This window comes from Emys orbicularis, chromosome 4 (assembly GCF_028017835.1).
Source record: "Emys orbicularis isolate rEmyOrb1 chromosome 4, rEmyOrb1.hap1, whole genome shotgun sequence".
NCBI lineage: Eukaryota > Metazoa > Chordata > Testudines > Emydidae > Emys > Emys orbicularis.
This window is the reverse complement of record NC_088686.1, coordinates 137,675,202-137,699,165: the sequence shown is the minus strand read 5'-3', so window position 1 is coordinate 137,699,165 and position 23,964 is coordinate 137,675,202.

The window sequence follows — 23,964 nt, the reverse complement described above, 5'->3', positions numbered from 1 at the left end:
TACTAATTGGTTTTAATCTTCCTGGGCCTGCTGCCCATCAGTACTGGAGAGTTCCTGAGCATGGAGGGAACTGGGAAGTAAAGCTGCTTCTGCAGTAGCCCCAGACTATTGTCCCAATAAAACACTTAGTGTCACTCAAGGTCTTTTTCCCCATGTGTTGCCAACTGTCATGATTCTGTCGTGAGTCTCAGGATAATTATTGTCTTCCTTAAAGCCCCAGCTCCTGGAGGAAGAAGTGGATATGTGATGATTGTAGCCTTCATTCTTACAGAAAAAGTCAGTTTCTAGCCCTTGTGGCTGCAGAGAAAGCATCACAATGTGACCCCAGTGCACCCTAAAGGCTCAAAAAGCAGAAGGCAAATCCAAAGAACACAAAAACTATTATTTTTACATAATCTCATGGATTTAAAGCCAATCTCGTGGGTTTTGGTGAGCCTGACTCATAATATTTGAACATCTGAGGTTGGCAATCCCGCATGTGCCCTCCCCAACTGTACAGTTGTGAAATCAAGGGGTCTGCTGCCCTTGGGAGGGCTGAGTGCCCCCTCACTTGGGGTGTAAATCAGGAGTAACTCCATTGAAGTCAATGGATTTATAATGCTATAGAGCTGGTATGCGAGCCGAATCAGGACCTGAGTCTAATGCACGGTCAGATCAGGGAAAGAGCCATCTGTGGTCCCTCTTATCATGGGTATTTTATTCCTGTCTCCATCTTGGCTGTGCTGTGTGTTTTTTTAATGCTTTCGAGTTAAAAAAGAAGTTTTTAAAAGAGCGGAGGGAGGGAAATGGAGAAGAGAGACTGGGCTGGGGGAGCAACAGAGAGTCCTGTGGCACCTTTAAGACTAACAGATGTATTGGAGCATAAGCTTTCGAAAAGCTTATGCTCCAATACATCTGTTAGTCTTAAAGGTGCCACAGGACTCTCTGTTGCTTTTTACAGATCCAGACTAACACGGCTACCCCTCTGATACTGGGCTGGGGGAGGTAGGAATGGAGGGGAAGAGAAGGGAGGAGAGATGAGGCGGTGAGGCTGAAAGGAACTGGAAAAGGGAATAGAGGAGGAGAGAGGAAGAAAGGGAACATAGAGGAGGAGCGGGGAATGAAGGAGACCTGGAAATGGAGGGGGTTTGGAGAAGGAAGGTGAGGGGATGCATAGCAGGAGAGTGGAGAGACCCTGACCCCAGTGCAATTCAGTTGTGGTGGACCTAACCCCATCCCTCCTTAAGGAGGGTTCTCCTCGCTCTCGGTCCCCTCTCAGTACACCCACAGAGCAGCCACATCTGCCTTTGTTTATGCTGCCCTGTGACTCACTGGCCGAGCTGTTCTCGGCAGCCATCTGGCTCAGCCAGGGACGGGCTCATGTGGATTCCATTCCTCCCTCGCTGGGTGCACTGGGTCAGTGTCTGGGAGGGCTCCTCCGGGAGGCTTGCGCTGGTTGTGAGTAGGCCAGGCACCCACCGCTGTGCAAATCCCTCAGGGCAGGGCTGAGCCTTATTGCTGCTGGAGCATCAAACCTAAACCTACAGAGATGGGGGCCCAGTGCAGTGCAAACAGGACCTCCAACCGCTCGCCAGCCTGCAAACACAAGGATGCTTGACGCACACTGAGAACAGGGAGGTTGGGTGATGTGGAGTCTGTTGTGGGTTCAAGCCCAGCACAGTAGTGACTGGAAACTGTCGACTCTTCTGCCTTACAGGCAATGAGTTGATGTCTTAGTTTAATGCCCAGGGGATGTATCAACCTCACACCAAGCATGGGGGCTGATCTTGCAGCCCCTTAGTGCTAGAGGCAAAGGGAGTATTTCTAGCCCTGTTTTACAGATGGGGAGTGGAGACATTAAGTGACTTGCCCAAGGTCACACAGTGTGGAAGGCAGCTAAGTGGTGCCTGGCTGCTTCTTCTGGTCAGTAGGGGGCGCTCTAGCAGGCATGTGTGTTTCCTTGAACTAAAGCTATAGGAAAAGCAGGCAAAAGAATGGAAGGGCAGCCCCGGGGAACTGCTGCGGGAGGCCTGGATGAGACGGGGTGGGGGAGCCTTGACTGAGGTATGGTGCTAGCTAAGCAGCAGGGGCCTGGGCACTATAGCGGCAGGTACAATTGAAGTACCATAAATGACACGGAGAATGGTATCCAGCGTAGCCATTGCAAAAGTGGGTACGGTATTTGAATATGCAACGAAGGGGAGGAGCTTAGAAACAGGGCCATTTGCTTGGCTGATATTGACCAATTGCAGCTGGGCGTGTTTTACGATGAGCCGTACAGTGCAGGGGGAGCTGAAGCATCTAATAGGGCTGCACAGCACCTGCTTCCCCCACCTTCTAGGGATGCGGCTCCTCAGTCAAGAGGGGGCGCGCTCTTCTCCCCCACCCCCACCCCCACTACAGTTGAGTGCCAAGTCCTTTGGGCCCTGCCTGCTTCCCATCACACGGGCCCAGACCTCCCAAGGCGAAAGCACCTGCCTGCTGCCATAGGACGGTGAGAGACGCTCGAGTTCTAAACCCAGCTCCTGATAAAGGACCCTGCTCCGGCTGACTCCAGACAGATATTGAATACCTTGGGCATGGGAAAAAGAGCCCAGATCAGTCAGACTCAGCCCATCCTGGGAAACCTTTGCTCCGCGCTCTCCCACAAACACACCACAAGCCCAGCAAGAAGGCTGACTGGGCAGAATCCTCCCGGAAAGGGGCTGGAGACAGGATTTCCCTTAACCAGACGCTTTCACGTTCTCACAACTGCGCCAACATCGCTGGTTCGAAACTGGCCAAGATCAGCAGGGGCTTTTGGGAGGCCCATGTGAAATGATTTGGTGGTTTGGGGCCAGGTCCTGAGCTGGTGCAAACGGGCACAATAACCTTATTGAAGTTAATGATGCTGCCTTGCTTTATACCAGCTGATGATCTGGCCCTTTAACTCCAGTTCCTAGAGTGCAGAGCTGGTTGAAATGTCTCAATCAATGCGGGGGAGAAGATGGCTTTTTGAGCCAGCTGGACATTTTAATTTGGGGCAATTTTTTTTAAAATAAAGGAAACCACATGGGGGGGGGGGGAGGAAGAGAATTTTTCTGTTTGTGAAAAATGATTTTTTATTTGTACAGGGTTTTTTTTTTTTCAAACACAGACATTGTTTTGTATAGCTCCTGGCCATAAGCCCCAGCCACTTCCATCTGAGACACTCCAGAAGATTGCACCTTTGAGCTGTCTTTGATCCAGGCATTGGTGAGCTCTGCACCTGATTATGACAACTCAGAATACCTTGCAATGAAGCTCCACACCCTGAAAAAGCAAAATGCAGCAGCAATTCTGCTTAGCAACCCAGGTAAGCATGCATGCATCACCTCAAGGCTCTGCTCTCTGCATTCGCTCCCCTATGAACAATGCAAGGGCTCTGCCCAATAACCAATGACCTCTGTGAGATCAACCCTTGCTACCTCTCCCTGCCTTACCAGGACAGCTGTGTTCCACTGGCACCGTCAATGGGATGGCACTGACCAAGAGGGGGAGGCCTGTGGGGATGGGAGACAGAACTGTTCTAGCAGCTGAATCTAGAGACTGTGGAACTCAATGTCACAAGAGATCGGAGCTCACAAGCGTCATTGCCTTCAGAACTAAATGCCAAGCTCGCTGCTTAGATTTCCCTCAATACAATTTTTATACACACACATATAGATAACATACACTGTCTCATACAGTCACTTTCTCTCACAAACACACACAAATAAGACCCCCCTCTAACCAAGCCAGCTGCTTTGCCTCCAGGCTGGGAAGGAACGAAGCGGGAGAGTGAGATTAGTATTATTTCTATTTGAATACTTGGATGGTGCTGAGATGCTGAAATGCCGGGGGCCATAAAAGCAGCTGGAGAGATGCTAGCAGTGCAGACCCTGGCATGGAGAACCCAGGCTGGCGAGAAAGCTCCCAGTGTTGGCAATGTGGCTGTATCAGCAGAGGAGACTGGGGAGAGGCTCAGCATTACTTCCCATACAGAACTGGCTCGTGCCCAGGCACACAGCGCATTAGTCGTGACCTGATTGCCACCTTCTGGTGCATTGTGTCAGAGTTGGAATTGGAAGTGGAATGCTGCAGTGTGGGGGTGGGAGGAGACAGCCCTGCAGATGATGTATCGCGGCCCCCCAGCCTGATCAGGGGCAGACCTACAAGGCAGCAACTGTCCTCTCACCCTGATCCTAGGTCTGAGTCCTGAGATCTGTCCTGCTCGCTCCACTCCTAGGTAGGGTGACCACCTGTCCCTAATTGGGTGGGATAGTCCCAAAATGTACATTTCAAGTCCCGGTCCAGGGCTGAGTGACTCTGGGGCTGCATTTGTCCCAGATTCCCTGCAGCTCCATGCCACACCTGCCCGACACTCACGGGTAGCACCAGCCTCTTCCTGATGGGGGTAGGGGGTGCTGAGGTGGTAAGTGGCTGACCAGAGACCTGGGCTGCTGTGTGGAGCACCAGAGTCCCGGACCCTCCACCTGCCCTGGGCAGTGTGCTCTGGAGAGTGGGGACACAGGCTGGGAGCTGCTCTTGGGCCCCCCAACCCCCTGCCCAGGGCAGGTGAAGGATTCTGTGGCTCCCCACAGCAGCCTGGGGTCCCTGGGCAGCTCTCACCATTACCCAGCTCCAGCCCCTGGCCTGGCCAGAGGGCTGGGCCTCAGGGGAAAGAAGAGGAGCAGAAGGTGGGGCCACAGAGGGGGCGGGACTCCTGCATGTGTCCCATTTTTGCATTTTGAAAAGGTGGTCACATTACTCCTAGGGAGGACCAGGCCTCCTCCCCCCCTTGCCGCCTTATTCCCAGTGCTTAATCTGTGCCAGGCCTGAGCCCCGGCACCTCTGGGTTCGCCATGTCAGTTATGAAAGTAATAGGAGAGACTCATGCCTTATCGGCCGCTTGGTAAGCAGCAGCATTCGTGCTCCCTGGGTGATTATTAACTGGAATTCCAGGCAGCAAGCACAGCGTGTGTGCGCACCACACAAACAGCCTCACACACAGTCACACGCCTACACAGACGCAGAGCGAATGAGCTGAAAAACAGCCAGGTCTGTTCTGCTCAGCCGGGCTCAGCCTTCCCGGCTTGCCACCTTTGCAGCTGGAGTAAACGTATCAGACCATGGCATCAGCCTGTCACGATGTGGAGCAGCGGGGGAGGTCGTTACTTTATGCTGAAGCACCACTGCGGTGCATCCTGGGGTGGCCTTGCCACGATGCAAGACACGACATCGTCGGGTCACGAGAGGGTGTCCTCGTGCATAAGGCAGTGGTGTCCCGGTGCATCACAGCCTAGGGCCAGCATGCTGCAGGATGCAAATGTCAGTGCGTCACAACTCAGGCCCGTACATACCATAAATAAACTTTAAAATCCCTACCAAAAGGGCCCCCCTACAGACTACTCAAGAAATTCCGCGATTGTTATTGTGATTTCTATAAACACCTGGGCGGGGCCACTTAGCTAATATGGGGGGGGGGCACATAGGTGTCTAGACAGAACACGGAGGTGAAGACCAGACTGAATAGTGTCTCCAGAGCAATAAACGAACGCCCAGGGGCTGTGTATCTAATCGCTTATGGCACCCAGATGTCAGTGATACGACCCAGCACCCACAAGCAGCCTCGTGCGTCACCAAGCAGGACGCAGTGACTAACTGTTACTTCCTCAACTTGTGTACGGTAAAAGGTGGCCAATGGTTGTCACAACACACCAGTGTACCAAAAGGGTCGGTTCTCAGTTGAACACGGGGCTGGATCTTCAGGAGGGCTCTGCACGGAGGGTGCTGAGCAGTTTGGAAAAGCTGGCCCTCACTTAGGTGCCTCACACCTAATCCACCATGTTTGTACAGGTAGAGCCAGGTCAGTGAGAGATGATTTTACCCCAAAATGGTTATACCGATAGGCCCCCTAGTGCAGCTGTAGTTATACCACTACAGAAGTGGCCCAGTCTATTTGTGATGGGCTTTTTAAGGAGAATTCGCCCAGCTCAGCCCACTTGTGGTCATTAAAGTCCAGATCCACAAAGGTACTTCAGCTCCTAACTCAGCTGGGGCTAACTGCTTAGGGGGGCCACTTGGTAGCTAATTGACTGGGGAGCACCTGGGCCTGAGAAAAGGCTACCAGAGCTCAGTGCCGGGGGTGCTCCTAAGGAGATGATGCTCCCAAACAGCAGGCCCGGTGGCTTTCCAAGCCTCGGAGGAAAGGACGGAGTAGGGGAAAGGGATCAACTGGCTGAGCCTGCAGCCAGCACTGAGTCACTCCCCAGCACCAGGAGGAGAGCTGGGGACTCCTGCTCCAGAGCGAGGGTAAATGTTTATAACCCAGCCGCAGGAGGAGGGGCTGTGGTACTCCTGCATACAAGAAGGGTAAGGCTACCTGCCCGGGGTAGATCTGTGGGACTCCTGGATTTAGGCAAGGAGGTCTGTCAGAATTAGTGCCCAGACTCTCAGAAGAAGGTGGATTTAAGGGGCTCCTTTAAAAAAGAGCTAATCAATATCCCCCCCCCCCCCCCCCGGACGGATCTTGATTGAAATACTTTGTTCTGGGAGTAAATCATTGCAAGAGAAGAGCCTGGTGGGCCTGCGGGGCCATCCTGTGCCACAAGAGGGTGTGCTTGAGGGCATTGACCTGCCCCTACCAGTATAGCATATTCCCCTTCCTGTAGCTATACTGCTTTGGGTACCTATAATAATATGTTCTTCTCTGGCACTTTTCATCAGTAGGCCTCAAAGCACTTTACAAAGGAGGTCAGTATCATTATCATTATCCCTGTTTTACACTGTGGGGAAACTGAGGTAGAGAGAGGTGTGAATTGCCCAAGGCCATCCAGCAGGCCCATGGCAGAGCAGGTCTCATGAACCCTAGTCCAGTGCTCTATGCACTAAGCCACACCGCCTCTTTATGCAGTTATAACTGTATCCACACCAGGGGAGGCAGGGGGACAGACCTTGTATGGTTAAAGTTGTACAACTTGCTAGTGTAGACAGGGCCTAAAAGGGCGGTGAGATCTTGAAAATCCAGCTCCAGTGGTAGATGCTGAGCCCTCAAAAACCTGATCCTGAGCTTGCTGGGCCTGTCATGCGGGTGGTCAGGGCTGATGATCACGACGCAGGAATGGATGGAAATCTGACCCTCTGTGCCTGCGTTTATCCCTGTTACTCATGCGAAGTAGCACCTTACTCCACGAGGAGCCCTAGAATCCAGGCTTATGAAAAAAGGTCCCATGAACAGAAGGTCTCCTCATGATTAAACAGGGTCATGGGAATTGCTGATAAAGACCCCTCTCCTACCTAGAGAGAAATGAGGCGGGGGGAGTCCACCTGTCCTGAAAGGAGATTTCCTCCTCTAAAATGACTTCCTTTTTGTAGTATTACATGGGCTCTGCCAGGATTAAAAATGTCCACACGATCTTCCTCTGCTTATGCTGCTGCGGGTTAGGATCATTATCCGATGCTGAGCTCTGCCTGTCGGCCTCTCTGCTGTACTTTGACTGCACGCCGGAGCAGACTGGATCCTTTGTTCAGGGATGCACATGAGCCTTTGCTTCCTCTAGCACAGGGGTCGGCAACCTTTCAAAGTGGTGTGTCGAGTCTTCATTTATTCACTCTAATTTCAGGTTTTGTGTGCCAGTAATACATGTTCACGTTTTTAGAAGGTCTCTTTCTATAAGTCTATAATATAGAACTAAACTATTGTTGAATGTAAAGTAAATAAGGTTTTTAAAATGTTTAAGAAGCTTCATTTAAAATTAAATTAAAATGCACAGCCCCCCGGACCAGTGGCCAGGACCCGGGCAGGGTGAGTGCCACTGAAAATCAGCTCGCGTGCCATAGGTTGCCTACCCCTGCTCTAGCTGTTCCCAAGCAGACACCACTCTGGCTCACTGCTGCTCTCTTCTGGCACAGACTCTCCACTCACCTAGCTTGGCCAAGGGTGATAGGATGCAGACTGTAGGCAGCTCTGCTTGGAGGCCTGAGTTCACTCCTGGGGAGGTTTATGGGGGGGTGGTCTGGGGGAGGGAAGGGGTAATGCGGGGAGGGATGGCAGTGGGGTGGGGTGTGCTCTTGGGGAGAAGGGATGATGTTGGAGAGGGATGTTGCTGGAGGAGGAGATGACGGGGAGTCTTATCCTCAGTGAAGGGGCCAGGAAGAGTATGGATATGTGCGAATCTGATCTAAACTTGCTCTACAGAGGAACACAAGCATGGTGCAGTAGAAGCCCATCGTAGCCTGTCTCTGACAGAGGGCCGTGCTCCTGTAATGCTTCCCACAACACCCCTGCTGGGAGAGGCCAGGACTTGGAGCATCTGCAAATTCCCCCGGTTCCAGTTCTGGCTCCCCATTTCCTCTAGCACCTCATGTTGGGGGAGGCTAGCCTGGGCTCCTGGGATTTATGAGCTCTGCACAACCAAGGCTTTGGCCTGTGAGTTTGCTCAGCCTGTTAATGTTTAATGAAAGCCGGAGAATATCTAAGGGATCTTGCAACCACTCTGGGCAGAGAGCAAAGCTTCTGTGGTTTGTGCTCCAGCTAGTAATCTGAAGATTACATAATTCTGCTCCCGGAACTGCCTTGCATGGGGAGGGGTCTGCTCAGCAGCCCACATAGCACCAGGGCATGGGGCCAGGTCCATGCTGGGATCCAAAGCTAGAGCTGGGGGAGGAGGGCTTGCCACATGCCCCTCCCAGGTGAGACCGAGCACAGGGAAAAAGGACTTTGGCATCTCCCTCTGAAACTCATCCAGTCCCCATGGCCTCCTGCCAGCCAGCCCCAAGGCATTCCAGTTTCCTGCTTAGCTGTGCCTGGGTGGAAGGAGATACATTGCTTAACCAGAGCTCTAGCCAGGGGGAAGTAGAAGGCCCATAGCTGGACTGAGGTGTTTAGCTGGCAAGGTGCCCCCGGAGGGTACCAGTGTTTGGGGCAAGGGTGGGAAGCACCAGGAGTGTCTCATTGGTTAGCTGGGTAGATGCTATCACCCCCATGCAGCCTCTCTTTTCTGCCCACTCTGGCTCCCTCCCTCCCACTCTCCCTCTGCCCCAGCCGTAAGAGGATCGAAACAAAACCCAGGAGGCAGCTGGCTGCCTGGGCCAGGGCCTCGGGTGGTGTAAACCAGCATACGCTCAGTGGAGCTTGCACCAATCTACACCGCACCAATTTACACCAGCTGAGGATCTGGCCAGAGGCTGTATTTCTGGTGACACAGGCAGGATTCCATTCCCTCTGAATTCTCTGCCGTGCAATTGGGTGCTAGGAATATTGGCAGCTGCCTCCCCCAGCTCTCTGCCTGGTTCCCTTCCAAGGGGAGGGATTCAATGGAGCAAATGAAGCTGCCTTTTCTTCTGACACTTCATAAGGGTGTGAAACAAACTGGACTACCTTTAATCCTCGCTTATCATGACAAGGTCAATACTCATGTCATGGCAGGGGTCAGTATGTCGGATGTCCTGAATCTGGTGGCTACTGCTACACTATCCACTCCCCCCCCCCGCCCACCCTTACATCCACATCTCTTACAAATGCATCCCATTCCCTCTCTGCTTTCCACCTCCCTGTCCCAACCACATTGTGTCTTGCTTTCACTCTCAAAGAGGTCACAGTGGAGACAGGAGGGCATCTAGAGAAGGCAACAGGTTTAGAACTAGGAGGCACTTTGTTTTTATGCTACACACAATTTATCCTGTGGAACTCCCTGCTACAAGATATCAGGCCAGATCCTCAGCCGGTGTAAATTGGTGTAGCTCCATTGACATCCACACAGCAACAATGATTTATGCCAGCTGAGGGTCTGGCCCATTGAATCCAAGGGCTTGGTAGGGTTCACCCAAGGATATACCCATGTCTGGGAGAGATTTTCAAAAAGTGTGTACGGGATTAAGAAGCGCAGCTGTCAGATCTCCCCCTAAATTGGTAATGAAAACATGCACAGTTAATAAAGATCAGATCAAAATGATAAGGGGTTATAAATCCTCATGCTTCAGGGCATACTCCAACCACTAGCCGACAGGGGAGAGGAAGAAATGTCTCCAGTTGCTGGTTATTCTAGAATTGTCCACTAAGAGGTATCCTGCATCATCCTCTGAAGTATCTGGCACTGATCCTTGTCGAGGTTAAATGGACCCTTTCTGATGTGCTACGGTGATTCCTGTGCTCCTATGCTTTGCTACACGCTGCTTTCTTCCCCCAAAGGACTCTGGGAAGGATGCCGTTGCTTCAGCTGCAAAGGGACTTTCCAGTGTGCAGCCCTGCCAACCACAAACATTCACAAAGGATGACTCAGGCCTGCAAGCCTCATTGGTTGAAAACTCCTGACATTTTTTTTTTTTTTTCCAAAGAATAGATGTGAGACTTTTCTGGCTTCTGAGCCTTTTGGGGTCTGATTTTTCTAGCACTTCCCTGCAATCACAAGGGGAAAAAAGGTTATTTTTAAAAGAAAAAAGCAAGCAAGCAAGCTGAGATTCTCACCTAATCACCTGACTTCAGGAGCTCGGGCTTTAAGGAAAACACCAGAGAGCACACAACTCTTGATGACAACACCAGAGCTGGCAATACTGATAGCATGGGGCTCTGGGACTGTAAGAGGCCCTAGAGATTAAAACTCCAGGGAATCAGATCAGGCCAGGTAGAGAGCATGACAGAGAGAGTCTTGCAGCTTGTCCTGCAGCTTGTCTTTGTGCTGATGCTTCTGTGATAACAATCTCCGCGGCTTGTGGGCTGCTGCTGTGGTTCTAAGAACAGAGCTCTGCCACCTTGCTCCAAAGCGCTCCAGTGGCTTTATGCTGACTTATTTGCATAGAGGGGAAAATACAAGTGGTTTTGAATGGAAGCTGTTCAAGAGACACAATGGTTACTTGAGATTGATCCCCCCAAAATATGGGGGTTGCCTGAAATGGAGCCCGGGTCTGGCTCTGGCTTTTTGCAGAATCAAAGCTGAGCAGATGTGAACAAAGCCCAGCTCTCACCCAGCTCCTCCGCAGCCATGCTGCCAGTGTCAAGAGAGAAGCTGAGGACTCAATGGGCCATGGGATCCTGAACTGTCCACTCTGGGTTAGGGTGGAGGGATGCTGAAGAAATTTCCAGCCCGATTCCTCAGAGCCTAAAGCTTTGGATGAACTCTGGGAGCAGCCTTTGAATTCTCCAGGGGCTTCTCCAAAGAGATGGGACATGCTGCAGGACTGGTGGACAGCCCCTTGTTCTGTGGTATCAACAGGATGGTATGTAATGGGGTCACCCCTAGACTGTTTCAAAGCTCTCCCCAAGTCAGGCTCTGGGCCTCTTTAGTGCCTCTGGGCACTAAAGTGGGCCCCAGCCTACAACCTCCCTCCCCCAGTAAACACAGCTTCAGTAACCCCCCCACATCAACTCAGTCTGACCACAACACACCACCCAGTCTACTGGGTCCCCTTCCCCACTATGTTCCCTTTGACTTTTTCTGCAGAACTCCAACCTCCAAGAGCGAAAGGTGCAGATGAATATCACCCAGAGAGTAAATATAACCCTGACGTTTTCTTAAGAGTGCTATGCTCCCCACTCATAAATGTAATGTCCTCCCAGCATTTCTGTTAAAATATAAAACATTCAGTCTATCCATTTGACTTATTAACAGTTGGCCCCAAGTTCCAGCTCTTAAGCAGTTGTCCTCAGCTGAGTCACCAGTTCTGGTACCGAGGATGGAAACTTCTGCATCTCTCCACAGAAAGCAGGAAATTTCTATGACAAGTGTAGATCCACTGACCAACAGAATAGCTAGTACCGAACAGTTTAAATTCCCTAAAGATACTCATCTCTTACGAAATAACAGCTCCTATGTGACCCCTGGTATAACCATGTCTCTCCAAGTCACTGGGCATATGGCAAACTATTTAGAAAAAAAATCTACTAAATTAACATAATAAACTATTCAGAACTATAAAGCATGTTATTACAGCAACATCCATACTTTAAATCAATATCACTTCATTTGCCGATATTCCATCAGTCTTGGATAGAGTGCAGGAATAGGTATTTCGCACGCCCTATGACAAACATGAGGATAACCCCAGGGTTCATTCACAAGTCCAGGAGTTGGATTTAGACACAGATAAGTACATGTCTCTAAATGTTCATATGTCTTCCCTCCCTAGTTGGATGACCTTGCATGTTGGGCAGGGCCGGCTCTAGGTTTTTTGCTGCCCCAAGCAAAAAAATTTTTGGCTGCCCCCCACACCAGCCCTGGGCTCTCCCCCTCCCAACTGCACCCTCGTGCTGCCCCAGCCCTGGGTCACTGGTAACTCGCTCCCAGGGCGGGTCATTCAGCAGGAATTTTGGATGTGCACAGAACACAGACAGGATTGGTTCCCATATGGTTACAGAACTGCAGTAAAGTGGAACAATTTTCAGCTTGTGTGACTGGAGGATATCTGGATGCACATTATAAGACTGTCCTACATAAATGAGGAAAAGTTGAGGTGGCTTTATTATTTTTTTGTTCCATTCTTTGTTTCTATGGGGAATGCACTATCACGGTCTTCCTTTTAAGCAAATAAAACTAAAACTTTAAAAAAAAAAAAAAAAAAAAAAAGGGCAATGGCTGTTGAAAATAGCAATTCCAGTCCTAATAACCACTGGGAAGCATTTCTTGCTCAATTTATTCTACTTTTTCTACAGCAAGTTACAGTGGATCAGTATATTTGATTTGGGGGAAATGAAGTAACAGCTGCCCAAATTGAGCTTGAGCACTCCTGAATTTTGAGGGTGTTCAAATCTGGAAGGCAGGTGCTAGATTCCCTTTCTGAATATTAGCTATATCTGGAGAGGAAAAGTCAATTTCTGCTTCCATGGCTCAGAAGTGGAAATCCTCCTAAGTGCCTGGTACTGTATCTAAAGCTGCCCAGGTCCAGAGCCTCCCCTCCCTTACTTTTCATTTTAAATTCTAGTGGGATCCATATACCTCCATTGCTAGGCTTCAGATAAAGAGGTGCACTGTCCATTTAGTCCCCCCAATTCCTTCTTTGGGGGAGAGCCCAGGGCTGGGGCGGCAGGAGGTGCGGGTGGGGGGGAAGAGCCCAGAGCTGGGGCGGCAGGAGGGTGCAGGTGGGGGCCAGAGCTGGGGCGGCAGGGGGTGCGGGGCGGGGGAAGAGCCCAGGGCTGGGGTGGCAGGAGTTGCGGGAGGGGGGGGAGAGCCCAGGGCTGGGGTGGCAGGAGTTGCGGGAGCGGGGGAGAGCCCAGGGCTGGGGCAGCAGGGGAGTGCAGGTGGGGGCCAGAGCTGGGGCAGCAGGGGGTGTGGGCGGGGGGGAGCTCAGGGAGGGGGGGGGCGGCAAAAAACCTAGAGCTGGCTCTGTTCCTACCATTCACAGCAAGCTGGAGATTTCATAAGAACATAACATAAGAACATAAGAAAGGCCGTACTGGGTCAGACCAAAGGTCCATCTAGCCCAGTATCTGTCTACCGACAGTGGCCAATGCCAGGTGCCCCAGAGGGAGTGAACCTAACAGGCAATGATCAAGTGATCTCTCTCCTGCCATCCTTCTCCACCTTCTGACAAACAGAGGCTAGGGACACCATTCTTACCATTCTTACCATTTCAGTTCCATACTCCTTTCCCACACCCCTTCCTGTTGCTAGCGGCCAAGGGAATGCTGGGAAATGTAGTTCTTTCCCTGCTCCAGGGCTGGCTCTATAGGCAGGGAGCTAACCAAGGAACTACAGCTCCCAGGGGCCCCTGTTGGTTCTTGGCTCCCATGCTGGATTCTTGCGCCCCTTGCAAATCTGCCGCCCCAAGCAACTGCTTGCTTTGCTGGTGCCTAGAGCCGGCCCTGATGTTGGGTCCCTCGCTAGTTTAAACTAGAGTAATTGGTGGATTCTCCATTAAGTCTTTAAATGATGGTTTGAGGATTTCAGTAACTCAGCCAGAGGTTATGGGCCTACTACAGCAGTGGGTGTGTGAGGTTCTGTGCTCCGCGATGTGCGGAGGTCAGACTGTTAGATAGTCGTGATGGTCCCTTCTGGCCTTAAATCTATGAGTCAGTAGAAAGCTCTCACAATCTGTCCTCTTGTGTGCTCCTGGTTTCAGGTTCCACAGGTTTGTTTTGGCATTCAGGTCTTTCACTATCTGGTGTAAATGTCACATCAATCTGATCAGCAGTTTCCATGTTTACAGGATCAACAACATCCTCATTTCTCAGACATGGATTGAATGTTTCTGCCTCTGGATGCAGTCTCTGTTTCAGGGGTAGTATCTGCTCCATTGCACGATGTAGTTCATCTTCGCTCTCGCTGTCAGAATCACGGGAGTCCAAATTCCTGTCCTGGTTTTGATCTCTTGTGGCACTGGCTTGTCTTGTTCTCCATGTCTTCCGCTGGGTAGTTTAGAGGGCAGCATTATACCAAGCATAAGAAGTCACAGGGAAGTAAAGAGACATCTTTCTTTATGCAAACTTTACTTTTCTGTTGGCAGCTTTTCCTGGAACAAACCATAGCATGCTACAGCTGCACTCCTGGGAAACCAGGCCCAAACGTATGCAAAAGTTAAACATCTACTAGGCCCTGCCTACACCCCAAAGTCCACAGACACAGAGGCCGGCTCCAGCCAACCAGAGATGTTATTTCAGAAAAACCGTGGGGAGAGAATTGTGTCAGCATGTGACTATAATTCTGGAGGGGTGTGTGGGGGTAGTGGAAGATATAGTGTTGCAGATAGGCCTATGAAAAGCACCTAGTAGCAGCTGCGTAGAGAGGTTCAACTGCGCCACCTGGGGGCCTTGCCCAGCAAGTGAGCCCTGAACCTGCACTGTGTGTTACCACACACATTGGCAGCTCGCTGCTGCAGGCTAATAGTGCCCATCCCAGTAGCTGGGTGCCTGCGGGGATCTGGGCATTTGTGTGCCTTGGTGTTTATCTGAAATTGCATGTTTCACAGGGTTTTTTTATGCCGCAAGGAACTGTCCGGGCAGCAATCTGGTCTTCTCAGGCTATTTCAGTTGCTGGACTGTCTGTGAATCTCGGAAATCCTTTCCTTGCCCTTAGATATTGCTTATTTCTACATAAGAAAGGCCATATTGGGTCAGACCAATGACCCATCTAGCCCAGTATCCTGTCTTCTGACAGTGGCCAATGCCAGGTGCCCCAGAGGGAATGAACAGAACAGGGAATCATCAAGTGATCCACCCCCTGTCGCCCATTCCCAGCTTCTGGCAAACAGAGGCTAGGGCAGGGCCAGCTCCAGGCACCAGCTTAACAAGCAGGTGCTTGGGGCGGCCAAGGGAGAGGGGCGGCACCTGCGGCAATTCGGGGGCGGCAGGTCCCTGTCATAACTATAAAGGGAAGGGTGACAGCTCTCCTGTGTACAGTGCTATGGAATCCCTCCTAGCCAGAGACTCCAAATCCTTTTACCTGTAAAGGGTTAAGAAGCTCGGGTAACCTGGCTGACACCTGACCCCAAGGACCAATAAGGGGACAAGATACTTTCAAATCTTGGGGGGGGAAAGGCTTTTGTGTGTGTCCTTTGTTTAAGGGGTTGTTCGCTCTTGGGACTGAGAGGGACCAGACATCAATCCAGGTTCTCCCCATCTTTCTAAACAAGTCTCTCTTATTTCAAAATTGTAAGTAAAAGCCAGGCAAGGCGTCTTAGATTTACTTTGTTTTCTCAACTTGTAAATGTACCTTTTACTAAAGTGCTTATCTTGTTTGCTATACTTTGAACCTAAGACAGAGGGGATTCCTCTGAGCTCTTTAAGTTTGATTACCCTGTAAAGTTATTTTCCATACTGATTTTGCAGAGATGATTTTTACCTTTTTCTTTAATTAAAAGCCTTCTTTTTAAAAACCTGATTGATTTCTCCTTGTTTTAAGATCCAAAGGGGGTTTGGATCTGTATTCACCAGGAGTTGGTGAAAGGAAGGAGGGGGGAAGGGTCAATTTCTCCTTGTTTAAAATCCAAGGAGTTTGGATCTGTATTCACCGGGGAATTGGTGAAAGGTTTCTCAAGGCTTCCCAGGGAGGGAATTCTTAAGATGGTGGCAGCGGACCAGAGCTAAGCTGGTAGATAAGCTTAGAAGTTTCCATGCAGGCCCCTACATTTGTACCCTAAAGTTCAAAGTAGGGATACAGCCTTGACATGGTGGCACAGCGGTGGGATCGTTTTAAACCCAAAAGCCAGTAAGAGATTTTTTTTTCCTTCTAGCTGCTTGGAGAGCAGAGCTGAAGGTAGATGCATATCTTATCTCTCCTTGCCTGAAGGCAGAGGTGTTCAGTTTTTTTAACAAGGTCCTTTGTTAAGAGAAGGGTTCAATTAATGAGCAAACGACTGGTAAAAGGAATTTACAAGCTGCATTGTTTTTTTCTTTTTCTTTTTACATCCTCGTGAGTAGCTAGTTAGAAAGTCTCTGTTAGCTCAGCAGCAGCCAGAGCTGAGTACATCCCAGTTTCAGTCAACTGCAGAGGGGTGTGGCCCAGCACAGGAAAGCAGGAAAATGACTACCAGTGAAGCAGCTAACAAACTAGAACTGGCCAGACTAGAAGCAGAAGAAAATGAGAAAAAACATCAGAGACTACTTCAAATTAAAAAACTCGAGAAAGAAGCCAAAGAGGAGGCCCACAAGAGAGAAATGGAGCTGGAAAAAGCCAAAGAGGAGGCCCATGAAAGAGAAGAGAAAGCCAAACAGGAGGCCCATGAAAGAGAAGAAAAAGCCAAACAGGAGGCCCATAAAAGAGAGATGGAGCTGAAAGAAAAAGAGATGGAACTGGAAGCAGCAAGGACTAGGCAGGGTGCATCAGACCATCCTAACACCTCCTCTCCAGGTACCACTTCCCATCCCAGGAAATTCCCCATCTACAAGGCAGGCGATGATACTGAGGCCTTCTTAGAAAATTTTGAAAGGGCCTGCCTTGGATACAGCATCACTCCAACCCAGTACATGGTAGAGCTGAGGCCGCAGCTCAGTGGACCCTTAGCAGAGGTGGCGGCTGAAATGCCTAAGGAACACATGAACAGTTATGAACTTTTTAAAAACAAGGCCAGACTCAGAATGGGGCTAACACCCGAGCATGCCCGTCGGCGGTTCAGAGCCCTAAGGTGGAAACCAGATGTGTCATTTACCCGGCATGCCTACCACATTGACAAAAATTGTGATGCCTGGGTATCAGGAGCAAATGTTAAATCTCTGGAAGATCTGCTTTCCCTGGTAAAAATGGAGCAGTTTTTAGAGGGTGTTCCTGAGGAAATAGAAAGGTACATCCTAGATGGGAAGCCCAAAACTGTAACCGAGGCGGGGGAGATTGGAGCCAAATGGGTGGAGGTGACAGAAAAGAAAAAAGCTAGTAGCAGTTGGAGCGAATATCAGAAGGGGCAAGCCGAAACAAAACCTTATCACCGGGGACAACCCAAGACCCCACCCACATCCCAAGGGAAACCCCAGACGCCTTCTCACCCCACCACACCAGTCTCCAGCAACCAACATCGCCCCGGTGATACCTTAGCAGGGCGATGTTTTAAATGTAATGAACTGGGGCATATAAAGGCTCACTGCCCCAAGAACCCCAACCGATTACAGTTCATTACACCCCAATCACACCAAAGAACCCCAGACCCAGATGCCTCTCTCATACCCTCGGAGCGAAGGGAAACCTTGAGAGTGGGCGGAAAGAAGGTTATCGCTTGGAGGGACACTGGGGCACAAGTGTCAACTATCCACCAATCCCTAGTGGACCCCAAACTCATCAACCCTGAGGCTACAGTGACAATTCAACCCTTCGTGTCACAGTCTGTAACCTTGCCTACAGCCCAGTTGCATGTCCAGTACAAGGGCTGGTCAGGAATGTGGACTTTTGCAGTCTATGACAATTATCCCATTCCCATGCTGCTGGGGGAAGACTTGGCCAACCATGTGAAGCTAGCCAAGAGGGTGGGAATAGTCACCCGCAGCCAGGCTAAGCAAGCTTTCACCCCCATCCCTGTTCCTGAGCCGTCCACCAGGGCCCCGTCTGTGTTACCGGAGACCCAAAAACAGGTGGTGGAACCGGATCCCCTGCCAACGACTGCAACAGCCGTAGTGGATCCAATCCCAGAGACCCAGCCAAAGCCAGTCCCAGAACCGGAACTGGCAACGCAACCAGCACCAGAACCATTGCCAGCCCTGAGTCCAGCGCTTGCAACCCCGTCTACAACTCCAATGCCAGAGGGCACCAGCGAGCCTAAACTGGCGGAAGCAGCAGATAACCCTACCCAAGAGGCTCAGCCAGAGCCTGAAATACCACATAGTGCACCAGCGGACAGCGGTTCACAGTCAATGGAAAAAGCCCCAGCACCTGCATCGCTTCCAGAGGGACCAAGCCCCAGTCCACAGTCCAAGGAGGAACTGATGTCTCCAGCATCAAGGGAACAGTTCCAGGCCGAGCAGGAAGCAGATGACAGCCTTCAAAAAGCTTGGGCGGCGGCACGGAGCACCCCACCGCCTCTCAGCTCTTCTAACCGATCCCGGTTTGTTGTAGAAAAAGGACTTTTATACAAGGAGACTCTTTCTGGTGGGCACCAGGAAGACTGGCATCCTCAAAGACAGCTGGTAGTTCCCACTAAGTATCGGGTAAAACTCTTGAGCTTAGCCCATGATCATCCCAGTGGCCATTCTGGGGTGAACAGAACCAAAGACCGGTTGGGGAAGTCCTTCCACTGGGAGGGAATGGGCAAGGACGTTGCTAATTATGTCCGGTCTTGTGAGGTGTGCCAACGAGTGGGAAAGCCCCAAGACCAGGTTAAAGCCCCTCTCCAGCCACTACCCATAATTGAGGTCCCATTTCAGCGAGTAGCTGTGGATATTCTGGGTCCTTTCCCAAAGAAGACACCCAGAGGAAAGCAGTACGTACTGACTTTCATGGATTTTGCTACCCGATGGCCGGAAGCTGTACCCTTAAGCAACACCAAGGCTAAAAGTGTGTGCCAGGCATTAGCAGACATTTTTGCCAGGGTAGGTTGGCCCTCCGACATCCTTACAGATTCGGGAACTAATTTCCTGGCAGGGAACATGAAAAACCTGTGGGAAGCTCATGGGGTGAATCACTTGGTTGCCACCCCTCATCACCATCAAACCAATGGTCTGGTGGAGAGGTTTAATGGAACTTTGGGGGCCCTGATACGTAAATTCGTAAATGAACACTCCAATGATTGGGACCTAGTGTTGCAGCAGTTGCTTTTTGCCTACAGGGCTGTACCACATCCCAGTTTAGGGTTTTCACCATTTGAACTTGTGTATGGCCGCGAGGTTAAGGGGCCATTACAGTTGGTGAAGCAGCAATGGGGGGGGTTTACGCCTTCTCCAGGAACTAACATTCTAGACTTTGTAAGCAACCTACAAAACACCCTCCGACACTCTTTAGCCCTTGCTAAAGAAAACCTAAAGGAAGCTCAGGAAGAGCAAAAGGCCTGGTATGATAAACATTCCAGAGAACGGTCCTTCAAAGTAGGAGACCAAGTCATGGTCTTAAAGGCGCTCCAGGCCCATAAAATGGAAGCGTCGTGGGAAGGACCATTCACGGTCCAGGAGCGCCTAGGAGCTGTTAACTATCTCATAGCCTCCCCCACCTCCAACATAAAGCCTAAGGTATACCATGTTAATTCTCTTAAGCCCTTTTATTCTAGAGAATTAAACGTTTGCCAGTTTACAGCCCAGGAAACTGATGATGCGGAGTGGCCTGCAGGTGTCTACTATGAAGGAAAAAGGAATGGTGGCGTGGAAGAGGTGAACCTCTCCACGACCCTGGGACGTCTGCAGCGACAGCAGATAAAGGAGCTGTGCACAAGCTTTGCACCGATTTTCTCAGCCACTCCAGGACGGACCGAACGGGCATACCACTCCATTGACACAGGTAATGCTCACCCAATTAGAACCACACCCTACCGGGAGTCACCTCATGCCCCAACTGCTATACAAAGGGAGATCCAGGACATGCTACAGATGGGTATAATCCGCCCCTCTACCAGTGCATGGGCATCTCCAGTGGTTCTAGTTCCCAAACCAGATGGGGAAATACGCTTTTGCGTGGACTACCGTAAGCTAAATGCTGTAACTCGTCCTGACAACTATCCAATGCCACGCACAGATGAGCTATTGGAGAAATTGGGACATGCCCAATTCATCTCTACTTTAGACTTAACCAAGGGGTACTGGCAAGTACCACTAGATGAACCCGCTAAGGAAAGGTCTGCCTTCGTCACCCAGGCAGGGGTGTATGAATTCAATGTACTCCCTTTCGGGTTGCGAAATGCACCCGCCACCTTCCAAAGACTTGTAGATGGCCTCTTAGCGGGATTGGGAGAATCTGCCGTTGCCTATCTCGATGATGTGGCCATTTTTTCTGATTCATGGACAGAACACCTGGAGCACCTGAAAAAAATCTTCGAGCGCATCCGGCAGGCAGGACTAACTGTTAAGGCTAAAAAGTGTCAAATAGGCCAAAACAGAGTGACGTACCTGGGGCACCAGGTGGGTCAAGGAACTATAAATCCCCTACAGGCCAAAGTGGATGCTATCCAAAAGTGGCCGGTTCCAAAGTCAAAGAAACAGGTCCAATCCTTCTTAGGCTTGGCCGGATATTATAGGCGATTTGTACCACACTACAGCCAAATCGCCGCCCCGCTGACAGACCTAACCAGAAAGAAACAGCCAAATGCAGTTCAGTGGACTGATAAGTGTCAAAAGGCCTTTAACCAGCTTAAGGCAACACTCATGTCTGACCCTGTGCTAAGGGCCCCAGACTTTGACAAACCGTTCCTAGTAACCACAGATGCTTCCGAGCGAGGCGTGGGAGCAGTTTTAATGCAGGAAGGACCGGATCAAGAATTCCATCCTGTCGTGTTTCTCAGCAAAAAACTGTCTGAGAGGGAAAGCCACTGGTCAATCAGCGAAAAGGAATGCTACGCCATTGTGTACGCGCTGGAAAAGTTACGCCCATATGTTTGGGGACGGCGCTTCCAACTACAAACAGACCATGCTGCGCTACAGTGGCTTCATACCGCCAAGGGAAATAACAAAAAACTTCTTCGGTGGAGTTTAGCTCTCCAAGATTTTGATTTTGAAATACAACACATTTCGGGAGCTTCTAACAAAGTGGCTGATGCACTCTCCTGGGAAAGTTTCCCAGAGTTAACTGGTTAACAATTGTTCTTGAAATAAAACATATTGTTAGTTTTTATATAATCAGTAGTATGTCTAAAGGTACATGTGTTTTATTAACTCTGTTTTCTCCTAAAGCTCCAGGAAGAAATCACAGCCAGTGTGGAACCGGACGTCCAACACTATCTGTGATTTGGGGGGCGTGTCATAACTATAAAGGGAAGGGTGACAGCTCTCCTGTGTACAGTGCTATGGAATCCCTCCTAGCCAGAGACTCCAAATCCTTTTACCTGTAAAGGGTTAAGAAGCTCGGGTAACCTGGCTGACACCTGACCCCAAGGACCAATAAGGGGACAAGATACTTTCAAATCTTGGGGGGGGAAAGGCTTTTGTGTGTGTCCTTTGTTTAAGGGGTTGTTCGCTCTTGGGACTGAGAGGGACCAGACATCAATCCAGGTTTTCCCCATCTTTCTAAACAAGTCTCTCTTATTTCAAAATTGTAAGTAAAAGCCAGGCAAGGCGTCTTAGATTTACTTTGTTTTCTCAACTTGTAAATGTACCTTTTACTAAAGTGCTTATCTTGTTTGCTATACTTTGAACCTAAGACAGAGGGGATTCCTCTGAGCTCTTTAAGTTTGATTACCCTGTAAAGTTATTTTCCATACTGATTTTGCAGAGATGATTTTTACCTTTTTCTTTAATTAAAAGCCTTCTTTTTAAAAACCTGATTGATTTCTCCTTGTTTTAAGATCCAAAGGGGGTTTGGATCTGTATTCACCAGGAGTTGGTGAAAGGAAGGAGGGGGGAAGGGTCAATTTCTCCTTGTTTAAAATCCAAGGAGTTTGGATCTGTATTCACCAGGGAATTGGTGAAAGGTTTCTCAAGGCTTCCCAGGGAGGGAATTCTTAAGATGGTGGTAGCGGACCAGAGCTAAGCTGGTAGATAAGCTTAGAAGTTTTCATGCAGGCCCCTACATTTGTACCCTAAAGTTCAAAGTAGGGATACAGCCTTGACAGTCCCTCACTCCCTCTAGGAGCGAAGGACCTGCCGCTGAACTGCCGCTGCCGATCGCGGCTTTTTTTTTTTTTTTTTTTTCTTGGGGCGGCAGAAATGCTGGAGCCGGCCCTGGGCTAGGGATACCATTCCTGCCCATCCTGGCTAATAGCCATTGATGGACCTATCCTCCATGAACTTATCTAGTTCTTTTTTGAACCCTGTTATAGTCTTGGCCTTCACAACATCCTCTGGCAGAGTTCCACAGGTTGTCTGTGCATTGTGTAAAGAAATACTTCCTTTTTTTTGTTTTAAACCTGCTGCCTATTAATTTCATTGGGTGACCCCTAGTTCTTGTGTTATGAGAAGGAGTAAATAACACGTCCTTATTTACTTTCTCCACACCAGTCACGATTTTATAGCCCTCTATCATATCCCCCCTTAGTCTTCTCTTTTCCAAGTTAAAAGGACCAGTCTTACTAATCAGTCCTCACATGCAAGCTGGTCCATACCCCTAATAATTTTTGTTGCCCTTTGCTTTTCCAATTTCAATATATCTTTTTTGAGATGAGGCGACCACATCTGCACACAATATTCAAGATGTGGGTGTACCATGGATTTATATAGAGGCAATATGATATTTTTGTCATATTATCTATCCCTTTCCTAATGATTCCCAACATTCTGTTACCTTTTTGACTGCCGCCACCCGTTGAGCAGATGTTTTCAGAGAACTAACCACAATGACTCCAAGATCTTTCTTGAGTGGTAACAGCTAATTTAGACCCCATCATTTTATGTATATAGTTGCGTTTATGTTTTCCAGTGTGCATTGCTTTGGATTTATCAACATTGAACTTCATCTGCCATTTTGTTGCCCAGTCACCCAGTTTTGTGGGATCTCTTTGTAACTCTTCACAGACTGCTTTGGACTTAACTATCTTGAGTAGTTTTGCATCATCTGCAAATTTTGCCACCGCACTGTTTACCCCTTTTTCCAGATCATTTATGAATATGTTGAATAGCACTGGTCCCAATACAGACCCTTATTTACTTCTCTCCATTCTGAAAACTGACCATTTATTACTACCCTTTGTTCCCTTTCTTTTAACCAGTTACTGATCCATGAGAGGACCTTCCCTGTTATCTCATGACTCCTTACTTTGCTTAAGAGCCTTTGGTGAGGGACCTTGTCAAAGGCTTTCTGAAAATCTAAGTACACTACATCCACTGGATCACTCTTGTTCACATGCTTGTTGACCACCTCAAAAAATTCTAGTAGATTGGTGAGGCATGATTTCCCTTTACAAAAAACATGTTGACTCTTTCCCAACAAATCGTGTTCATCTATGTGTCTGATAATGCTTTTCTTTACTACAGTTTCAACCAATTTGCATGGTATTGAAATTAGGCTTACCCGCCTGTAATTGCCAGGATTGCCTCTGGAGCCTTTTTTAAAAATTGGCGTCACATTAGCTATCCTCCAGTCATCTGGTATAGAAGCTCATTTAAATAATAGGTAACATATCACAGTTATTCTGCAATTTCACATTTGAGTTCCTTCAGAACTCTTGGGTGAATACCAGCTGGTCCTGGTGACTTATCAATTTGTTCCAAAACCTCCTCTAATGACACCTCAATGTGAAACAGTACCTCAGATTTGTCACTAAAAAGAATAACTCAGGTTTGGGAATCTCCCACACATCCTCAGCCGTGAAGACCGATGCAAAGAATTCATTTAGTTTCTCCACAATGGTCTTATCTTCCTTGAGTGCTGCTTTAGCATCTCAGTTGTTTGCCTCCATAAGGCAAACAAAAGACTCTAGATAAAAGATAAAATCCAAATCCTGAGCCACGCGGGTGCTCCCTGATTCTCCCCAAGGGCTGAGGGATTCAGACCTGTTCCC